General features: G+C 39.7%; 1 long non-coding RNA gene across 1 annotated transcript; it reads right to left on the reverse strand.

Annotated features, from left to right (window-relative positions):
- Positions 1 to 297: 297 nt before the first annotated feature.
- Positions 298 to 19,342, reverse strand: LOC120477554 (uncharacterized). The gene is made up of 2 exons (XR_005622418.2): positions 19,072 to 19,342; positions 298 to 537 (listed from the first exon to the last, which is right to left on the reverse strand). It is a non-coding gene; the product is annotated as an uncharacterized LOC120477554 (long non-coding RNA).
- Between the last annotated feature and the right edge of the window lie 2,973 nt (positions 19,343 to 22,315).

Raw genomic sequence — 22,315 nt, forward strand, 5'->3', positions numbered from 1 at the left:
ACTAGTTTTTAAATCAGAGATAGAGGGAATGTTCCATTGATGTCTATTGTTCTTTAATTAACATAACTGTAATTAGTACAAGCTTTTGGCCTAGTTTCATGTAATATAATTCACAATTTAGTCATTTTATGAAGCCGTTTTCTTTGTAGCAACTCCCAGGTAGGTTTGTGAAGGCTCAAACCTGACACACACATATAGAGGCCTTTCTTTTTAAACAGATGTCTTTTCTACCTTGACACACACACGCTCACACACACCAGTGTGATATATGAGGAACAGAGCTATCATTCTGTCAGGCTACGCACCCACAATTTAATTGGAAAACATGGCTCATCATTTAAACAAGACATTCGTATGGTTTCGTCCGAATGACAATAAATCACCATAAATGTGCCATTTTCAGCTCCATCCATTTTTAAAACGCGTCACGTCTGCACAGGTCTCGGCGGTCCCGGCCCCCCCAGCGATATGAAGATCCCATCACACGAAATCTGCACATGCTCAGGAATATCAGGAGCGATCGAGAGAGCAGAGCCGCTGTAAAGAAGCAGGTTCTCAAATGATTCAATCTAATTGATTCACAAAAATTCATACTTCGAATTTTGAAAGTGCCCTTATTATGCTTTTTCTGGATATTACCTTTCATGTAGTGTGTAATAAAACCGTTTGTGAATATAAAAGGTCTGCAAAGATTAAAGTGCAAGACAAATTTAGTTATGGTCTCCCGAAAGAAAGAACTGATTCTGGAATTCCTGACACAAGTCGTTCCAGTCTTTGTAACGAATTTGGAAAATGCCAGCCGAGAATGACGTCTACTTTGACCCTCAAGCACTGTAGTTGTAGCTGAGGCCTGGAAGAGTTTGGTTCGTGTTCGACACATCAAGATGTTTTCTTCACTGCAAAAGCAAATTCCATTTGCTGCACTTCCAAAGGACGAGGACTCAAGCTCGAATTGATACGATAAAACATGAAGCTGTTCATATCACGGTCCACAAGTGTTCAGATATGCTAATCGTTTTGTTTACAACACATGCTGTAAGTCAGAGACCAATCACAACAGACTGAGTCATCGGACCAATCAGAGCAGTGTAGGCTCTCAGAAAGGCGGGGTTTAGTGAGACTGAATCCTTTATCGAACCGTTTCAGACACTGTGAGAAAGAGCTGATGTTACAACGTACACTCTTAGAAAAAAGGGTTCATTGCGGTTCTATATATGAAGCACAGGGTTCTTTACTCAACTCCGAAGAACCTTTTATGCTAAAAAGGTTCTATAACGACAAGAAAGAATCCTTTTGGCACAAATGTTCATTCATATATTACATTATTCTGCAACATTTTGTCGTTGTAATTAAATTATTGTTTATTAAACTGTTGTAGTAATGTCATGCTGATTTTTGGGGAGAAAAACTGAAATGGCACTCTTTGTGTGATATTTACGGAGGCGTATTGCATTCACTTGAAGAAAAAAAATCTACTCTGTTTTTCTGAATTAACGAGTTAATTTTTCATGAGAAAAAAAAATTTGCTCTGTTTTTCTGAATTAATGAGTTAATTTTTAATGGAAATTTTTTTTTGCTCTGTTTTTCTGAATTAATGAGTTAATTCAGAAAAACAGCAAAAATAAATTTTCTCATGAAAAATTAACTCATTAATTCAGAAAAACAGAGCAAAAACTTTTTTTTCTCAAGAAAAACTAACTCATTAATTCAGAAAAACAGAGCAATTTTTTTTTCTCATGAAAAATTAACTCATTCATTCAGAAAAACAGAGCAACATTTTTTTCTCATGAAAAATTAACTCGTTAATTCAGAAAAACAGAGCAAAAACTTTTTTTCTCATGAAAAATTAACTCATTAATTCAGAAAAACAGAGCAAAAAAATTTTTTCTCATGAAAAATTAACTCGTTAATTCAGAAAAACAGAGCAAAACATTTTTTTCTCATGAAAAATTAACTAATTAATTCAGAAAAACAGAGCAAATTTTTTTTCACATGAAAAATTAACTCGTTAATTCAGAAAAACAGAGTAGATTTTTGTTCTTCAAGTGAATGCAATACGCCTCCGTAGATATTGATTAACTACATAAAATGCTATAAATATATACATTTTCTAACCCCCATATCTTGAATTTTGTGATCATTCACATGCATTCATAAATACAATAGGGTCTTGATGTTTGTCAATAATATGAAATATTTAATCCGGAAAGGACAAAACAAATGATAATGAATGAACTCAAAAGGTTCCATATAGAACCTTTTTACTGGTTCCAAAGAACCTTATTATTGAACCCTTAAAATTGTTCTGTATGGAACCTTTTAGGGGTTCCAAATACGTAGCGCTGATAGAACCTTTTAAGGTTCTAAATAGAACCTTTTCTTCCAAGAGTGTATATTATGAGAAAATGAAAGTGTTTTTTGACCTTGCATGTAATCATTTTGTAGGAGATTTCCAAAACAATATTAGGAGCCTTTAAAATAGCATAATAGGGGCATTTTAAATGATGAATTATTCAGTTTATACTAGAAAAGTAGGTGCAGACATATTTTACTTTGGCTTTTGGGCAGGTTATTGAGTTGTAAAAGCATTTTTAGAGTTGGATCATGGCCAAATCATGACCTGAATCGAATCGAATCATAAGGTTCAGAAAGCTTCCCTCCATTGTACACAGGATAAAGGGATGCTTTTCCCGAATTCCCGTCAGGTCTGAACCCAGATTATTTTAGCTGCTATGTGTTTGATGTGTAAAATCACCAGAGGAAACTCAATCTTATTCCCCACTGTTGTATTTTCAGTTTCCTAATTATCTCTGTTTTAGTATTTGGATCTGATGAAAGCCCAAGGCAAAAATGAAATAAGCAGTAGCATGTTTACTACAGAAGAGGAAAACTGAAAATAATATTAACACACACTGCATGGTAAATAACATTCTGCCGAAAATGTGAATAACAGGCTGCTCTGATGATTGATAGTGGTGTCCAAAAATCTCAGAGCACTCGTAAAAATTGCTTTTCCCCGCAATTCAATACATTATAAATATACATCACATTTAAACCTAAAAATAAACAGGTGTATATACACACATTCACAAACACATTGCAATTATATTATCATCAAAAAATTTGAATGAAAAAGTACATGATATTCAGAAATGTCAATTTTTTTTAAATATTGTAGCCTATATTTTGAGTTCACAGTGGCTGCTGCATAAACTCCAGTTTTGTGTAAAACATTTAATTATAATATATTTCTTTAAATCCAATCTGTTTATTTTCAGGTTTAAATTTGATTTTGTCTTTTGGCTTTTGGACCCCACTCTATACAAATACATAAAATGCGATAGTTAATATGGTGAAATAAGACAATAAATCATTCATATTCCCATATAGATATAAATATGTATTACATCAGCCAAGAAATTCACTAGACGGCAGAACATATTTTATAAAATAAATGTCTGTATATGCATTATTTTGATGTTGATGCAATAAAAACGAAGGTTTTATTTAGACCTGAGAGCACGAGACGCTGCACATCATACATATTTGCATATGAAAGTTGTTTGCTCCGGATTTTTCAGACTGACGTGCTTGATCACACGTGCTTGTTTCTTCCTCCTGAGACTGAGGTATTGAGCACATTAGTTTTCTGCTACCACTCCGAATGCATTGCGCTTTAAACACCGCTTGTTGCCATGACTACATGCCTTCCAGATTTTCAGACGTGCACCTTTCAACCCACCGCACCACATCATAGATAAACTTTGTATCATAGCTGAAGTGATCAGCTTCTTTTAGGCCAAATGTTCTGTAATCTCGAGAGGGTTGTGTTCCTATCCCTCGGCTCAGGACTGTTGCCCTCTACAGGCTCACTGGGTCCACAGCTGTGGTTCAGAAGCAGCCCGATGCCCAGTGGGAGCATCCAAGGACATCATGAGGAACAGCTGAGCTCAGGTCTCTTAAAAAAAGAACAACTAGAACAACAAGAGCCTTAAATAAAGCAGCTGAATTTTACAGAAGCCTCTCATATGTGTGTGTTTCTGCTGATGCACTATGAATGACCAACTGGCCCTAAAGTTGGCTGATTGGTTAAAGACAAATTCTGGGATCAGTTGAGCTCCAAAATAGTGTTATAGTGTTAGTTAAATAAATACATAGTTTGTTACAGTTATTTTACATGTATACGTAATGTGTTCTTATTAGCCAATCAGATGTTGTTGCGTCATTACGTAGGGATTAATTCACTGCTTGTTTACGTTTAGCGTCAGTATGCTCGCAGGCTCCGGTGCAGATGGTCGAATATAACCCATCGGCGCTGGGCAAGAGCATACAAACACAGTTGATGTAAAGTTGTGTCTGAATAAGTTCAGTAAAGTTCCTGAACGGACTCTCTTTGTTGTGTGCTTCTCTTCACGCCTCCACGGACACTGTATCCAGTTTAACACGAGAAAGCACAACAAGTGGTGTCAGAAGCTGAGCGTGATTGACCGTCATCAGTGAACTGTGAGTGTTGTGAACTGCTGGGGCATCCTTTGTAAATTGATGGACATTATAATCAATGCCAAACGCTGTTGTGGAGTAGTATTAAAGACTGTTTGACCACGTTTGGTCGTCGCGTTGACCACCATTTCACGTGCTGCACGGAGTTTCCCTTCCCCCATCGGAGAAGCGTGGAGCTGGCAGTCTGCCAAATCTAGCGCTGCTGTTGGCTGCCTGCCAATTTTCACAGAAACTTCTAAACATTCACAGATACGACATAAACAGCCCTGCAAATCTATATTGAAGTTCACAAACCACATAATTTCAGTATTCAGTATTAAAACTATACTAAAACAATAAAAAGAAAAGACATTAATGGAATATAAGCTTCTGCATAAAGCTGAGCCTTGAAAACAACAGAACTTTATCATCAGTGAGAAGAAAAAAAAAAGAGAAAAAAAAAAAAAAAACATTTAAAGCTAAATTGTACTACAACATGGATGAGGGTGAGCCAGAGGTCCACCTTGGAGCATCAGCTGTTCCAGACCCCCCACAATGGCTACAGGCTGTGCTGTCACAACAAAATAAGCAACTTCAACATGCCATTTCACCTTTGCTACAAAGATTGGAAGCAACAGAGGCTAGTTTGTCTGCCCTTACGCAGCGGCCCCATGCCAGTAAGGTAACACGTGGTCCCCACCAACATGATGACTCTTCCTCATTTGCAGCTGCCCCTGATAGAACCCTTATGACAGATGGAGATGCTACAGGGCCTTCAGATGCGGAACAGCTTTTTGCTGCAGAGCTCGCAGTCATTGATAGACACGTACGTAGCCCAATTAGTCCAACTTCCTCCACACCTGGCCCTGATGTAAGACCTAGAAGCCGTGCACAGGTACCCAGCCATTATAATGGCTCTTTCAACTTGGGTCAAAACACGCACACACCTTTAAATGCTGCAGCGCCCACCCATCACCACCCAACCCCTCGTGGTAGAGCTTCAGATGGACCTAAAGCTAAACTTGACACTTACGATGGTAAGGATGACTGGGACTCCTTCATTATTCCTTTTGAGCGCAGAGCTGTCATTTACAGATGGAGTGCAGTAGAGAGAGTGGATAAGCTCCATGAATGTCTACGGGGAGCTGCTGTCAGATATCTGTGCTCATTACCCGAACACATACGTGAAGATTACTTTCTTTTGAAAGAACAGCTGGCTTTCCGATTTGGCCAGAAAGAACCTCCCACCACAGCACGGAGGAGACTTGGAGAACTGCGCCAGTCTAAAGAAACTGTTTCAGAGTTCGCAGAGGAGGTTCACAGGCTGGTCATTTTAGCTTATCCTGGAGTTGACACTGAGCTCAGGGAACAAATTGCTGCTGATGCTTTTCTCAAAGGGCTGCGCAACCAGAAAGTGGCATACGAGGTTATGAACCGTGACCCTGTATCGCTGGATGAGGCACAACGGCTAGTATCATCTTATGAACACAATTTCAAAGCCACACTCGGACGAGACTTTGATCTGAAGGGGAGGACACGTCGAGTATCCTGGGCTGATCAAGACATGGACTCTGATGAGGAGGCACCTGCCTTACAGTCACGTAGAGTGCAGTCACAGCCTGGTTATGTTACACAGCACCAGTTACAAACACTCATTGATAAAGTTGATAAGCTGCAATTAGCCATAGCCCGCCTGCCTCCTTCCTCTTCTGTTGTTCTTCCTTCTACCGTAAGACCCACTCAACAAATAAATTCCAGTAAGGCAGTTCAGTCAGAAAGAGGACGTGCAGCTCAGACCCCTTTCAAGTCAAGCAGATACAGACATCAAAATACCAGCCCCACCAGAACTTCTAGCGGGCCATGCTTTCAGTGTGGGGAGGAGGGACATTTCAAACGAAACTGCTCACGGTCCCCCAGTCCATCTGCAAGTCCCCCTACAAATAATGTTGCCAAAATGGAGCCCTCAAATCAAAGTCACTCTGAACATGCAGAGCAGAGTCCGTCTATTGTACATGTGAGCAGAGCTGAGAGTCGAGGGCCCAGTTTAATGATTTCACTGACTGTCGATGGCATACCAGTTAATGCTGTTATAGACACGGGTGCTGAGGCTACGATAATGTCTGAAGAGACGTACAGCAAATTACCTGCCAAATCGCCTTCAGGACTGAAAAATGTGTGTCTCCGAAATGCAGAAACTGGAAGGGAGATGTCAGCAACAGGTGGAGTGGCAGTGGAATTCAGAATTGGCTCAAAGGTGTTGGAGTGGACAGTTTGCATTGCACCAATTCGCGATGCCTTGCTCTTGGGTTTAGATTTCTTAAAAGCTGCTGATTTCACCATACATGCCTCTGGTAAAGTCTTTATGGGCTCTGAACTCATGCCAGCCTATATATCCGAAGGCAAGGGCCCAGACTATGCCATTTCGAGAGTGATGTTGGAGAGAGATGTCACTGTGCCGCCGGAGTGTGAATGTTTAGTGTGGGGTGTGGTAGACGACCCAAACCCAGAACTCCCGGCTGTTCTAGAGCCCGTTACCCTGGCTGATGGAGTGTCGTCAGGCAGCATCATGATTAACATGGAACGGAGGATCCCAGTCAGGCTATGCAATGTCACAGCTTCCAGTAGGCCCTTATTACGGGGAGTCTGTTTGGGTGTGCTTATCGAAGCATATCCAGACGCTCAGGAGGAGGGAGAGATAGCGCACATGGTTCCAGGTGATGCTACATTGTATGCAAAAGACAGGAACTCAACGACACAATATCCTGCCAATGAGCCTCCTGGTGAGCATCACATAAGAAGGGTGTCTTCACCAAACGCTCTAGACCTTCCTGAGCACCTCAGACAGTTCACTAGCGCGAGTGAAACCCTTACTGAGCAGCAACAAGTGATGTTAGTAGCTCTGCTGAGTGAATATCAAACAGTCTTTGCGGCAACTGATGATGACCTTGGGAAGTTCTCTGCTTTGCAGCACAGCATAGACACAGGAGTGTCTAAGCCTGTTCGACAACCAGTACGACGTACCCCTTTAGGGTTTTGGAATGAGGAGGAAACACATCTCAAGAAAATGCTGGATTCAGGTATCGTTGTCCCCTCAAGCTCAGAATGGGCTTCCCCTATTGTCCTTGTAAGAAAAAAGGATGGGGGGGTCCGCTGGTGCGTAGATTATCGCCAGCTTAATGATCTTACCATAAAGGACGCATATCCCCTACCAAAAATAGAGGAATGCCTGGATGTGCTGGGTGGTGCAAAGACATTCTCAACACTTGACCTTCAGTCAGGATATTGGCAGATTGAAATGAATAGAAAAGACAGATCCAAGACTGCTTTTGTGACGAGGTATGGGCTATATGAGTACACCAGAATGCCATTTGGGTTGTGTAACGCACCCAGCACATTCCAGAGGGCCATGGAGTTGGTTCTACGAGGGTTGCAGTGGGACACCTTACTGATCTACCTTGATGACATAATCATTTTCGGTGAAGATGTGGAACAGTGTATGGAGCGGCTTGCAGAGGTTTTTCAGAGGTTGCAGGAATATGGACTAAAGCTGAAACCCTCGAAATGCCACCTGCTAAGAGATGAGGTCCTGTTTCTTGGTCACGTTGTGAGTGGCGAAGGAATTAAGACCAATCCAGCCCTCATTGATGACGTTAGGAACTGGAAGACCCCAACCAGTGTCCAGGAACTCCAGTCTTTCCTCGGTTTGTGCAACTATTACAGGAGGTTTGTTGCCAAGTTTGCTGAAATCACCACACCCTTGACGATGCTGCTCAAGAAAGGGAGTTCCTTCTTCTGGGAAGAGGAGCAGAAAAAGGCCTTTGAACATCTTAAAAGGAGCCTCACAACTGCACCCATTTTGGTGTTCCCAATTACATCTGGACAGTTTGTCCTGGACACTGATGCGTCCAACCAGAGCATTGGAGCAGTTCTCTCACAGTTGCAGTGGGGGGAAGAGAAAGTTATCTCATTTGCTAGCTGTCTCCTCACACCAGCTCACCAGAGGTACTGTGTCACACGTAAGGAACTTCTAGCAGTTGTCAGGTTCACAAGACAGTTCCGCCATTATTTGCTGGGGTCTAACTTCTTACTCAGGACGGATCACAGCAGTCTAACGTGGCTATACAGGTTTAAGAGACCAGAGGGCCAACTGGCTAGGTGGCTTGAAGAACTCAGTCAGTACAATTTCATCATCGAGCATAGGCCAGGTACATATCATTCCAACGCTGATGCTCTGTCTCGAATGACTCTGAATGAAGAACCTTGTGACTGTTATCAAGCAGGAAGAGAGCTAGATAGCTTGCCATGCAAGGGCTGTCGCTTCTGCCGGAAGCTCCACCATCAATGGGCCAGATTCGAGGAAGATGTCGAAGATGTCATTCCCTTGGCGGTGAGACGCACACACTCCCTTGACCGTCAGAATGAGGATAGTTGCGCTAACACTCCCAGTGATGTAGATGAAGTAGGTGATGACAACCCAGGTCCTTCCTCAAACTGGCTGCAACCGATGAGTTCGCAAAGTCTCAGGGAAGAACAGTTAGCTGACCCAGACCTTTCAGTTCTCCATAAATGGATGTCTGATGGCTATTTGCCTGCTAAGGAAGAGGTCATGATGCATAGCCCAGCAGTTCGCAAATACTGGCTGTGTTGGTCTCAAGTAGAGATGCGAGATGGGGTCCTCTATTACCGGTGGGATGATTTAAATGGAGGTATGTCATCTCTGCGTTTACTTGTTCCTGTTTCCCTGAAAAATGAGGTTCTCCAATCCTGTCACAATCCAGCTCAAGCAGGTCATTCAGGGGAGGAAAAGACGCTTATGCGGCTCCGCAGGTGTTACCAATGGTACAATATGGGGAACGATGTACGCCTTTTCGTCAAGAAGTGCCTACAGTGTAGTTCCTGTAAGACAACAAGTCCCATGGGGAGGGCCAAGCTCCAGAGCTACCAGGCTGGAGCACCTATGGACCGACTCCACCTTGATATCCTAGGACCATTTCCAGAATCCAAGTCAGGCAACAGGTACATCCTCGTTATAATTGATCAGTTTACTCGCTGGGTAGAGGCATTTCCTGTCCCCGAACAAGGAGCTGAGACAACAGCAAAGAGATTGGTGTTTGATTTCATCTCACGTTTTGGGGCTCCCCTTGAGATTCACACTGACCAAGGACGGAACTTTGAGAGTTCGCTGTTCATGGAGGTTTGTCGCCTGTTACAAGTAACCAAGACCCGGACCACACCTTATCATCCGGCCTCGAACGGGCAAGTGGAAAGATTCAATAGAACGCTCTTGCAGATGATACGGTGTTATGTGGACCAAAGTCAACGGAATTGGGATGAACATCTTCCCTTACTCACTGCAGCATACAGGAGCACTGTACATTCAGCAACGGGTTTCACACCAAATCAGCTGATGCTGGGGCGAGATGTTTTCCAGCCACATGACATCTGGCTAAGGACGGCTGAGGTTACCAGGGGAGCTAAAAGTACACCTGAGTTTGTCCAAGAACTGCAAGCTAATCTGCAGCAGGCTCATCAGGTAGCGCGTCAGAACTTGCGCACCGCTCAGACTCGCCAGAAAAAGGTCTATGACTTACGAGCCAGAGAGAAGTCCTATCAAGTAGGTGATCTTGTGTCAGTGAGGGTCAGTAGCAGGAGAAAGGGCTACAGTCCAAAACTCCAACCCCCATGGCAAGGGCCTTTGGTCGTCACAGCACGCCTTGGACCAGTGCTCTACCGAGTCAGGGACAGACGAAGTGAGAAAGTACTGCATCATGATCGCTTACAACCCTATCTAAGTGACCACATACCTGCCTGGATGCAGCGTCTGCGACACAAATACACCTGCATCGAGGAAGGCTCACTGATTCCAAGAAGTGCTCAGGTACCTGTTGCCACAGGGGCAGAAGCACCAAACCCTTCATCCTCTGCCAGCAGTGTGCCGGAAGAGCCTCGGACCCTTCTTGTAACGGATTCTAACTGTGACCCTAATCCCTGTGGAAAAGAGGGGATGAAGACAAAACGGGGGCGACTTGTTCGAGCCCCAAGTCGTTATATGGACTAACAAAGGAAATAGAAGACAACAAAAAGTTAATTGTTCCCCTCAAGAGATGCAGAAGGGACTCTGCAGAGCTAAAAAAAAGGGGAGTGGTGTTATAGTGTTAGTTAAATAAATACATAGTTTGTTACAGTTATTTTACATGTATACGTAATGTGTTCTTATTAGCCAATCAGATGTTGTTGCGTCATTACGTAGGGATTAATTCACTGCTTGTTTACGTTTAGCGTCAGTATGCTCGCAGGCTCCGGTGCAGATGGTCGAATATAACCCATCGGCGCTGGGCAAGAGCATACAAACACAGTTGATGTAAAGTTGTGTCTGAATAAGTTCAGTAAAGTTCCTGAACGGACTCTCTTTGTTGTGTGCTTCTCTTCACGCCTCCACGGACACTGTATCCAGTTTAACACGAGAAAGCACAACAATAGCTTCAAGTATCCCTTATTTTCTTTGGAAAAAATCAGTGATTAAGGTTACAGTGATTAATCGCAATTAATCGATTTGACAGCACTAACACACACACGCATGCAGTGTATTGTGGCATGAGAGAGCTTGTTAGAGGGCAGATACGTTGCCCTAAGATGGCGTCGTGTTAAGCTGTTATTAACACCCAGGTCACCAAACGGGGGAACTAGGGGGCAAGTTTGCCGCATACTAACTGTGCGTTCACACCAGACGCGAATAGCGCGTCAAATTCGCGTCTACCGCATCTAGTTTTACGCTAGAGCCAGACCGATATATCGGCAGGCTGATATTATCGGCCGATATTAGGCGTTTTCCAAACTATCGGTATCGGCAGTTATAATGGCCGATAAATGAATATTTCAAAAATAAAATAAAATCGGACGAAACATGCTTGAACCATGTCATGAGTGTTTGAGTTGTATAGTTCGTCCACCAGAGGGCACTCTACACCGTCCCTGTTGGCAACACTCGTTGAGTTGGTCACGAGACGTACATTGCTTGAATAACAAATAAAAGAACATCTCCATCAGTTCTCTTAACTCAAATAAGCATGAGAAAATTTGTGAATCATGTCCAGTTTTGCTGCTGTTAAATAAGCCGAGAGTGAAGCGGAATTAGCTAGTAATAATTATGTTACGTTGTTACAGTGTAGTTGACTGACTGTCCTTTTAACTTTTGAAAATGTGACTGAAGTATTTCTTTAATAGCGCGTGACAGTTATAGCAATGAGACGGATCTCTCTTTGGCCTGAAAATGTATGTTTTACAATTTGCAGTATGACGTTATCCATTGCTAAATTATGGCTCATAGTCTAGCGAACCACAAAGCTAGCTAATGCCACTATCATCAGTCTGTTCTGTTGTGACAATAAAAAAAACAAGTTTTTTTTTAAAATGCATTATCATATTATTTTAGTTAAATAACTAAAAATAACTAATGTTACGGAAATCTGTTAATGTTTTGTTGCGCGTTTCTGAAATAAAAAAAATAAAAATAAAAAATAAATAAATAAATAAATAAATAAATAAAAAAAATCGGCCGATATATCGGAATGTCGGATTTTAAAACCAAAAAATATTTCTATCGGTATCAGCCTTCAAAATCCTTTATCGGTCGGGCTCTATTTTACGCTTGAACACTTTGAGCCCAATTTTGCTCTTGATGCGTGTAAAAACAAAAGTTTGAAGCGAAATTTATGCGCGTCAGAATCAAAACCCGTTGGCGGCCATCTTTTTTCTGTTGATCGAGCATTCATCGAGAGAGTCACCGGTCTGTATTTACTCTGGAGAGCAGAACAGTGGTGTGGGGATCATTGTCGCCGTATTTGTGTCCACCGGACCCTTCGGAGGCGAACCGTTTGGCGAGTTTCACCATTTTCTCGCTCCAGGAGCTGCGCTGGATGACGGCCGCTGTCAGCGGTACTTCCGCCTGTCCCGCGCTCAGTTTGATGACCTGTTGTCCTGCATCGGAGTGAGTGAGGATCACCCTCGCCCTCATCCACCTAATCTGTCATTTATTTTAGTTTTGAGGATAAACAGAGCCAACCTCTAAAAGTTATTAACCTGTCCTGTGATTTTTTCTCTCTCTCACGTCCAGACACGAACTTATGCACATGTATGTTGTTGGTTGTCTTTACCTTATAATAATATTGCATATAATCTAGATATGGAATGAACAAAATGAACATGTCTCATATATTGAAATAAAGTTTTAATTGATAAAATATTTGCTTTGTTGTGAATTAGAACCACACCAGGCATATTACAAAATCATTTATTTGAAGCATCCAGATACTTCACCACGTGAGCAAGCAGCTGGCTCCTGATTGGTTAATGCGACGCGAATTGACACCAAAATTCTGATTCTTCAACTTGGGCGGCAGGCGTGAATTCACGTCAAATGCGTGAATCAGCGCGGTCTCATCCCAAGACGTCATATAACCGATAAGGTCTTTTGACCATACGTCAATATCCGCCTTTTTAGCACCTAACTGACGTTAAAGGTAAAGCGTCAGTTGTATGACGGCCCAGGATCGCCATCTACCGACGTTTAAGGGGGCCCTAAAAGGGCGGATATTGACGCATGGTCAAAAGACGTCCCAAGACGTCAGTTATATGACTTCTTGGGATGAGACTGTTACGTGAATGCACAAATAGCACTAACTAAATCATTCGTACTGAACGCGCCAGATGCTCAATTTGCGCGAATGATGTGTATTCGCGTCTACCACGCCGCAGGAATTTTTTACGCATGTAACGCATCTTTGCGTTAACTTAACATTGAAATCACTCGCGCCTGACGCACTATTCGCATCCGCTGTGAACGCACCATAAGGCTACAAAACAGAGAGAGCAGCTACAACAACGCATTCTCATCCCAAGGCGTCATATACTGACGCTTTTGCCAATGCATATACATCCAACGCACATGGCAGCCTTTAGCGTCAATATAACACGCTTCGGTTATGGGTAGGTTTAGGTCTGGGGTCGAGTTAGGGTTACACCACTAGGGGGCGCCTTCTGGCCCATATATGTCTCATATTGACGCTAAAGGGTGCCATGTGTGTTGGATGTCTACGCATTGGCAAAAGCGTCAGTATGTGACGCCTTGGGATGAGAATGGGCTGGCTGCAACTAATAAGACCGACAGCAGGCTCTAATAGTGGGTGTTGATGGTGTGTGTGTGTGTGGTTGGGAAAAGATGTGTGAAACAACACAAATTTGAGCTGAAAACATTTAAGTTATAAAACTTCTGTTTGATTATTAAACCCACCTGCATAGTGAAGAGAAGCTGTGTTTATTGGCAAACTGTACAAGCTAAAGATGCTGCTACTGCACATGTGACATACATGACTTAAACCCCGTGGCAGATCTATACAGGTGGAGCTGGGGAAGGTGAAAGAGCGCTGCACACTGATAACAGCAAACAATGCAACATCAAATATTGGAATGTTTGAGCAGCAAGCTCATTGGCCGCTTATGCAACAGTCAATCAGCTGTGCTATGTAGATAACGACATGATTGCAACCAATAAGGTAAAGACCTATCAGCCCGCACCAGTCTCATGCCAGAACTATGGTAATGTCTATTTGATGATTTTCTCATTTAACACAATAATGACTTATACACATGTATTGTAAAAAGTAAAATAGCATAAAAATTACATGAAATTTACAAGTATTAATAATTTAGTTTCATCCCGCATTTTCTATAAAAAAGAAGCAAAAAATTTGGAGCGCTAGCAAAAACACTTCAGTTTTGAAAAGTTGAAACTAAAAAAAAAAAAAAAAAAACACTTGAAAATCAGAGATGTAGATGTACAATATAATACATAATTTTAATAAATCGCTCATTTTCAAAAAAAAAAAAAAATCGAGTTAACGGTAGTGCACTTACAATGGAAGTGTATTTAAATGCAGAAATATCAGGTTTATCTTCTGTTAAAATGCGTATTATTTGAGCTTTGAAGTTGCTCATCAATTTTACGTTTGTTTTAGGGTTTTTGGGGTTACGTTGTCATGGCAACAATGTGTTGACATCGGACATAACTGGCCCGAAAATGGTTACTATGCGTTTTCTTTCACTCTAAAATCCTGTTAACATGCAAATTGCTCAAATCTTGTGGCTATACTATTGAAACAGTTAGCATTTTAATTGGCTTCCATTTTAAGTTCCTTCCTAAAACCCAGATTTCTGCTTTTTTAAAGATAAGGAGGGACAAGTGGAAATTATTTTTTTCTTGTGGTATCAACATTATGCCACAAATGCAGTCAATTTAACTCAAACCCAGAATATTCTTTTAAAGATCTCCGCTGCAAAAAGGTTGTAGGTTGAAACGCCTCGAGGGACAATGAACTTTACCAATTGGTGGCCAATCACTATAGCGCCACTGCTCAAGACAATAAACCTCGGGGTATTTGTACGATAAGTTGGTTTGGAGACGCAAATGTCCACTAATGGAGTAATAACTAAGCCAAACATATCCTCGAGCATCAATGTTCCCCATGACACTTTTCTTTGTGCAAGCGCCTGCACATGTCACAGCAGTGCTCTGTCTGAGTGAACAAATACTCATTTAATCTAATGAGCATCTGAAGAACAGTCTGAAACACACCCCAGAGAGCAGAAAACACATCTGAGCACAAGTATTACTCAGACGCTGGGACTAAAGCACTTTAAAAGAACAGGACAATCTAAATTTGAATCAGGCTGTAGATTAAAGCAGAGCCGTTATTGATGTCTGGCTTCTGAAGCCCAAACACACTTTGCAAATACTCACAAATCCGGCTCCGTAGAGGGATTCGAGACAGAATTGAACAGCAGGGTTGTGTAAAATTCAGAATTGAATAACCGGCTCCCTGACAATGCTCGGATGTGAATTTGATTTGAATAGGCAACGCCCCACAGGAAGTTGAATTAGGATATGGAGAGGAATTCACTGAATTTCATTTCAAAGAAATCCTGCAGTCACACATCAGAGGAATTTCATTAGTCCAATAAAAGTTTTATGAATCATATAATCATGATTAATTATTCCCTATGTAGAAAAGATTTTCACCCTATCTGATAAAACTTATTTTTCTAAGCAAAAGTGATGTTCTTTTATTTTGCCATACAGCATTGTTAAAAAGTGAATTTAAAATAAATAAAATACTGAGATCCAGTAAATATAATGTAACATAATTAGTGCTGACAAATCGATTATCTGTGATTAATAGCATAAGTTTTTGTGTTTATATACATTCATATATATATATATATATATATATATATATTTATTTGAATATACACATGAAGAGTTCAGATGCAAAAGCCTCTAAATGCCATTTGAAATTTTCTTCTCTAATGATGATTTTATCAAACTTGTATATTTAAGTTCAGTAATTTCACTTAAATAACAATTAATAGGTAATTATCATTGCCATTTAAGTGAAATCATATATATATATATATATATATATATATATACATACTGTATATATATATATATATATATATATATATATATATAACCAATAAGGTAGAGACCCATCAGCCTGCACCATCCAGAGTCTCATGTCAGAACTATGGTAATGTCTATTTGATGATTTTCTCATTTAACACAATAATGACTTATACATATATATTATAAAAGTAAAATAGTATAAAAAGTATATGAAATTTTGAAGTTTCTATAATAATTTAGTTGAGGCGCAATGGAGCGCTCAGCAAAAACGCTTCAATTTTGAAACATTGAAACAAAAAAAAAAAACACGCTTGAAAATCAGAAATGTAGATGTACAGTATATTAAAAATTGAATAAATAAATTTGACTCACTCATTTTCTTTAAAAATATTAAAAATTCGAGTTAACGATAATGCACTTACAATGGAAGTGAATGGGGCCAGTATTTGGACATTTAAATGCAGAAATATCAGGTTTATCCTCCGTTAAAATGTGTATATTAATTGAGCTTTAAAATTGCTCATCAATTTTACATTTATTTTAGGGTTTTTGGCATTACGTTTTCATGGCAACAATGTTGACATCGGATATAACTGGCACGAAAATACTGTTTTTTTCACTCTAAAATCCTGTTAACATGCAAATTGCTCAAATAAAAATTATATATATATATATATATATATATATATGTATGTATATAAATAAGTTAAATATATATATATATATATATATATATATATATATATATACTGTATATATATATGTCTGTGTGTGTGTGTGTGTGTGTGTGTGTAGGCCTACTCAATTTAGGGAAATGGGGGAATGTAAAAATGCTTAAAAAAATACTTAAACTGAAATTATATCCAAATAAATGTGTACATTAAAAGACAGGTGTTTAAATATGTACAATCGATAAAGGGGAAAAAAAAAAACCTGCTTGAGTTTTTGTCCTGACAGGACAGGGTTTCTATTCCTGCAAGGCACACAAAATCATCATGATCTAATGACAAAAAGCATATAAACTACAAATAAATACAGCACAAGGACTGAACTCTGTTCTGCTGATAACACAAGCAAACGGATCGGAGTTCATATGTAAAAGTTACTCCAGACGAGCATCTGCGAATAAAAAGAAAATGTGAGGAAAAACTATGCAAATCTCCAGCTCTGAATAAAGGATATTCTGATTACATGTTAAACTGAAGCTCTGCCACCTTCTCCGGTTGAGGTAAAACTGTATTAAGTGCACGTATAATCTCTGTATCCATGACAATTCTGCTCCAAATCCTGAATAATAGTTCTGCACGGGAGCATTAGGGATAAGAGCGTAATGCACTGCGTCTCGGAGCGAACTCTCTGCTAGCCTGAGAGCATTCAGGGTTTAGCGTGCATTAATCTAGCAGTCTAAAGTTACACAAACAGATGAAGCATGCACTTAAACAGAGCCTGATGGATTCCGACACAGGCCTCGGCTAAATAATGCTGTGTGTACAAACAATGCCGAGTACATGGGAGCTGCCATCACAGAGCAAGCCCACCGAGGGCCACAGCGACGATCCTGTGGGATGAGGGACGGTATGTATCTGATAGATACTCTTTAAATATTCTGCTTTATCTGAGGGAACAGCCACCGGCCCGGACGGAGTTGTGCTGAGATTTGAGACTGATGCACTCGAGAGCCATATATGCTTATCTCAGCGTACGTCATAGAGTATTTCCCCGGCCATCAGCGGATCTGATGAATGACAGATATGTAGAAAATATTCATATGAAGTTTTCTAGGCCACTGCTGGGGAATCTTGGCCCAAAAGAGAATAAAAACTTGTGATTAAAAACTATGAGCTGACAAGCCTGTTCCCAAAAGTAGACATGTATAAATATGTTTCGCTTTAAGATATTGTTAATATAATTGGCCCCTATATATATATATATATATATATATATATATATATATATCATTTTTTACAATGTATACTGCAAATGTACAACATACAACATTTTTAAATGCCAAAATAGTACAAAATGTCAAGGGCCAAGAAAATAACTTTTCAATCTTAATATAATTTTATTTACAGTCCATCAATCTATTTTATGACAATGTAAATACATTTATATAACTACATTTTAAATATATTTGCAAATTATATATATATATATATATATATATATATATATATTCACGTAGCAGCTTTTGTTTAAACAATCTCTAATACTCACAAACTGGATAATACATTTTTAACCCAATATTTGTGTTTGTCCATACCCAAATTTGGGTTAAAACAACCCAGCATTGTTTAGAGTGTAGGAGATTAGCTGGTGACTTGACATAATACACTTTTATGTATATTATATTTGAACAAATATATTTCAAATGTATTTACATAAATCTATGTATTTTATTTTTCAATTAAAATTTGTTACTTTTTATACTCCATATATTTAACATAGGCGAAATCATTTTATATTGTCCAAAATACTTTAAGATTGTCTTGTCCCTTCAGTAGTAGGCAATAAGGCACTAGGTTTTAAAAGGAGCCATTTATTTTAACAGTTTTAACGTAAATATAAAATTTTGCAGCGCTTTAGGCGTAAAAATTGTCCAAAAAAAGTCATCTCTTTCCACACGACTGGAACAGCGGCTTGAACGTTGATTATTTTTAAACAAAATTATGGGATAAGGGATGAATTTCCCATAATGCTCCGAGCATCAGCCATTCATCTGTTGTGAAAAGTCCGACCGTCAGCTCTGGCCTGAAGCCCACACAGCCGGCAAATATTGCCAAACAATAAACAGCATGAAACTAATGTGATTTCAAATGCCACGTTTGTCCCTTACAGCTGAACTGATCCGTGAAAATGCTTTTTGTCACGGCACAAAGACAATTTGACAGTATTGATATAGAGCACTTCATGAGGATAATCATAATCTGGTTCCTGTTTTTGAAAGGCAATCCATGAGGCATTTTTGCACCACTTAGATGACAGCGGATAACAGGTGTAAGAGCTTTTACCACAAAATGACCCGCAGTAATCGATAACCATGAACAGACTGCATAGCATAGCCAAAAGGATCATTAAAAGAAAATTTCAGCCAAATGTGAAACATCAGCCGTTTCGTTTTTTGGACGAACCTTTAAAATGTTGCACAGTCCAGGTGAGCGGGATTCCTCCGAGAGCAGGTGTCCGCTCTCAACGTGATTCAGACACATTACCGTGACCGACAATTCCCTGCCGTTTAAAACAAAGACTTTGACCTGCAGGAAAAGGCCAACAAAAAGAAAGCAGGTGAAGCCTCTTAGCGCTCCGCAGGCTTCCTCAAAGCACATGAAGCGTGTGAGCATGGCAGGTGTTCATCATCTGCACAGGTCTCTGACACCATTAAAGGAGTAGTTCACTTTAAAAAAAAAATTGCTGATAATTTACTCACCCCCGTTTCATCCAAGATATCCACGTCTTTCTTTCTTCCGTCGAAAAGAAATTAAGGTTTTTGATGAAAACATTCCAGGATTTTTCTCCATATAGGCTACTGGATTTCACTGGGAACCAAACGGTTCAAGGTCCAAAAGACAGTTTTAGTGCAAACTGCAAACTGTTCAAAGGGATTTAAACGATTCCAGACGATGAATAAGGGTAAGGGAAAGAGGGAAAGATTCGTTCATTTTGATAAACAAGTTCGAACAGGAGAGTCACAAACGTGCATCACAGAACAGAGCAAGGTGACCATTTGAGCTTATAAAACTTAAACTTTGTTATTTATTTTTTAAATGAGCGATCGTTTCACTTGATAAGGCCCTTATTTATCATCTGGAATCGTTTAAAGCCCTTTCAACAGTTTGCAGTTTGCACTGAAACTGTCATTTGGACCTTGAACCGTTTGGTTCCATCATGCACTGAAGTCCATTATATGGAGAAAAATCCTGCATGTTTTCTTAAAATATATTCATTTCTTTTCGACTGACGAAAGAAAGACATGGGCATCTTGAATGACATGGGGGTGAGTAAATTATCAGCAAAAGTTTTTTTTAAAAGTGAACTACTCCTTTAAACACTGACATCTGGACGAAGAGCACAGATGATTTTGCTTCAGATCAGTGTTAATTTTGACTGCATATTTTGATTTAGTTTTAGACTAAAATGCCATTTAGTTTTAGTCATATTTTAGTCATCTGAATTGTTTTAGTCTAGTTAGATGATATACAATTAGTTTTTGGTCGACTAAATCTAGTAAATTTAGTCAACTAAAATATAACAGGTTTAGTTAAAGCAGCACTCTGTAACTTTTTCAACATTTATAATATTTTCCCAAAACCCTTGAGATGGTACATCGACTTACAATAGGTTGAATGACAGGTCTGCCATTGCCTGACGTGGTCTGTATCGCTCTTACTGGCACATTTCGTAACTTTTGGGAGCGGGTAGGTACCCGAAAATAAATATTTACATTGCCGAATCATTCATAACACTATACAATACAAATAAATGAAGCAATTTATATATATATATATATATATGTAAACAAAAAAAAGTTCATAAGTTCAAAAGTTCTATCTCGTCCTGCATGTTAATCTCTGATGATGTCATGCAAAGAGAGATTAGGTCGGACCAAATGAACATGAATCCTCTTTAGAGCTCAACGGTAGAATACCTTTATAATAATGGGAATAGAAATCTTCTTATCAAGAGAGATGTACCTAGTTCAACGGAGTTACACTCTCAAAATGACTTATTAGCTTGTGCTAATACTCACACACATCGTGAGCTTAGAATAAGGTTCTATCTCCGTTTAGGGTAGTTCTGAGATATTGAGCATCAAAGTTTTTACATCCCAGCTGGCAAAACAGTTATGTAGTATAATCTTCTATTATAGCTTTATCTATTTTTTTTTTTTTTTTTTTTACAAAAATAACACCACACAGGCATTAATAAACACCTAATGGATCAGATTATGCTCAATTTCTCAATTTCGACCAATAGAACCTTATAATTTTAAGCTCACGAAATGTCTAAAGTTTCTCAAATTGCTGCCAGGATGGTTGGCTTTGGTGATAGATGTGTGTTTCTATAAGTTTAAAACACCAACCCTGCATGATTTAACACACACACTGGCACTAATTTTGCCTCCCCCTCTCTCCCCCATTAGATCTGGCCTCTTTACACCCGTTCATTCATCTTCTAGTCACAAATTAACATAACATTATCATAATTAACATGCGTGTGTCACTGACCAGAGGGCTGTTAAACGTTGTTCACACATCTCCTCCAGCATGTTTGACATTTTAAAGTGCTGAGCGTGTAGCTAACAGCGCAGGTAGCGCTACACACGGTCAGTAATTATGCTGCACGCTAGCCGCAGGTACAAGAACTTTGGAGATAATTAATTTATTCAAATTGCACTCGCATACTCCCCACTACACCCAAATGATTACAAAAGAGAATTAAAAGATGAAATTCATTGTGGTTTGGAAAGGATGCCCCATTTAAATCGATTCACGAGGACAAAGGATAGCATGCTGGCTAATGTTAGCATTAGCATGCTACTTGTACTATCTCTGCGGTATGAAGTATTGGGTGCGTTCAAGTCACTTTCGTCGGAGCGAGATGGTGGTACCTTCTCTTATTTACCTACACACAAATGCCGCATACTTTTAGGAAATGAACAAAGAATGTAAATTGGATGGTTGTGTTTTTGCTGTGGACATTTCTGCAGTGAATCATGTCTAAAAATATATATTTAGGTGAGGCTTTGATTCTGAGTTTTCTGTATTGACAGGAGGTGGGTGTTCAACTTGTAATTTAGCTGAGACATCATCCCTACAAAGGGGGCATCTTTAAATCCTGTTGAAATGCATGATGACGATAAAATAAAAGCTTTCAAGTTTTTAAAGTGCTCAATTCCAGTGTCTTTGAGAGAAATGAGCACCCTTCAAACGGATAATTACACCTTAATCTTCGGTTCCATAGTGAAATCGTGAAACGCGCCTGTGAGAGGAAATCAGAAATGAAAACAACATTGAGAGAGGGAATGTAGGATGTCTGTGTTTGTATGCGTCAGTCAGCATCCAATAAACCCAAAACAGTTATTTTCTATTCATTAGATAAATTAGTCGGAGTGCCTCATTCTGGGAGTTTTCCGGATTCTGCATCTCAAAAAGAAAACCATCATTTTCACTTTCTGTCTCTTTCGACAAGTGATTACAGCTTTTTTTTTTTTCCAGTACTACGAGGAGGTCCATTTATTTTTCATACTCTCAAAGCTCTGTAATGTCCTCTAGAAAACCTCTACAGAATGCATAATATACTTTCAGCAACACCTGGTTTTCTGTGCGTTCCCTCTGCAGGAATCTGGTCATCTACCAGCTTTAACCAGGTTGACCT

This window comes from Pimephales promelas, chromosome 25, assembly GCF_988280905.1.
Source record: "Pimephales promelas chromosome 25, fPimPro1.hap1.1, whole genome shotgun sequence".
NCBI lineage: Eukaryota > Metazoa > Chordata > Actinopteri > Cypriniformes > Leuciscidae > Pimephales > Pimephales promelas.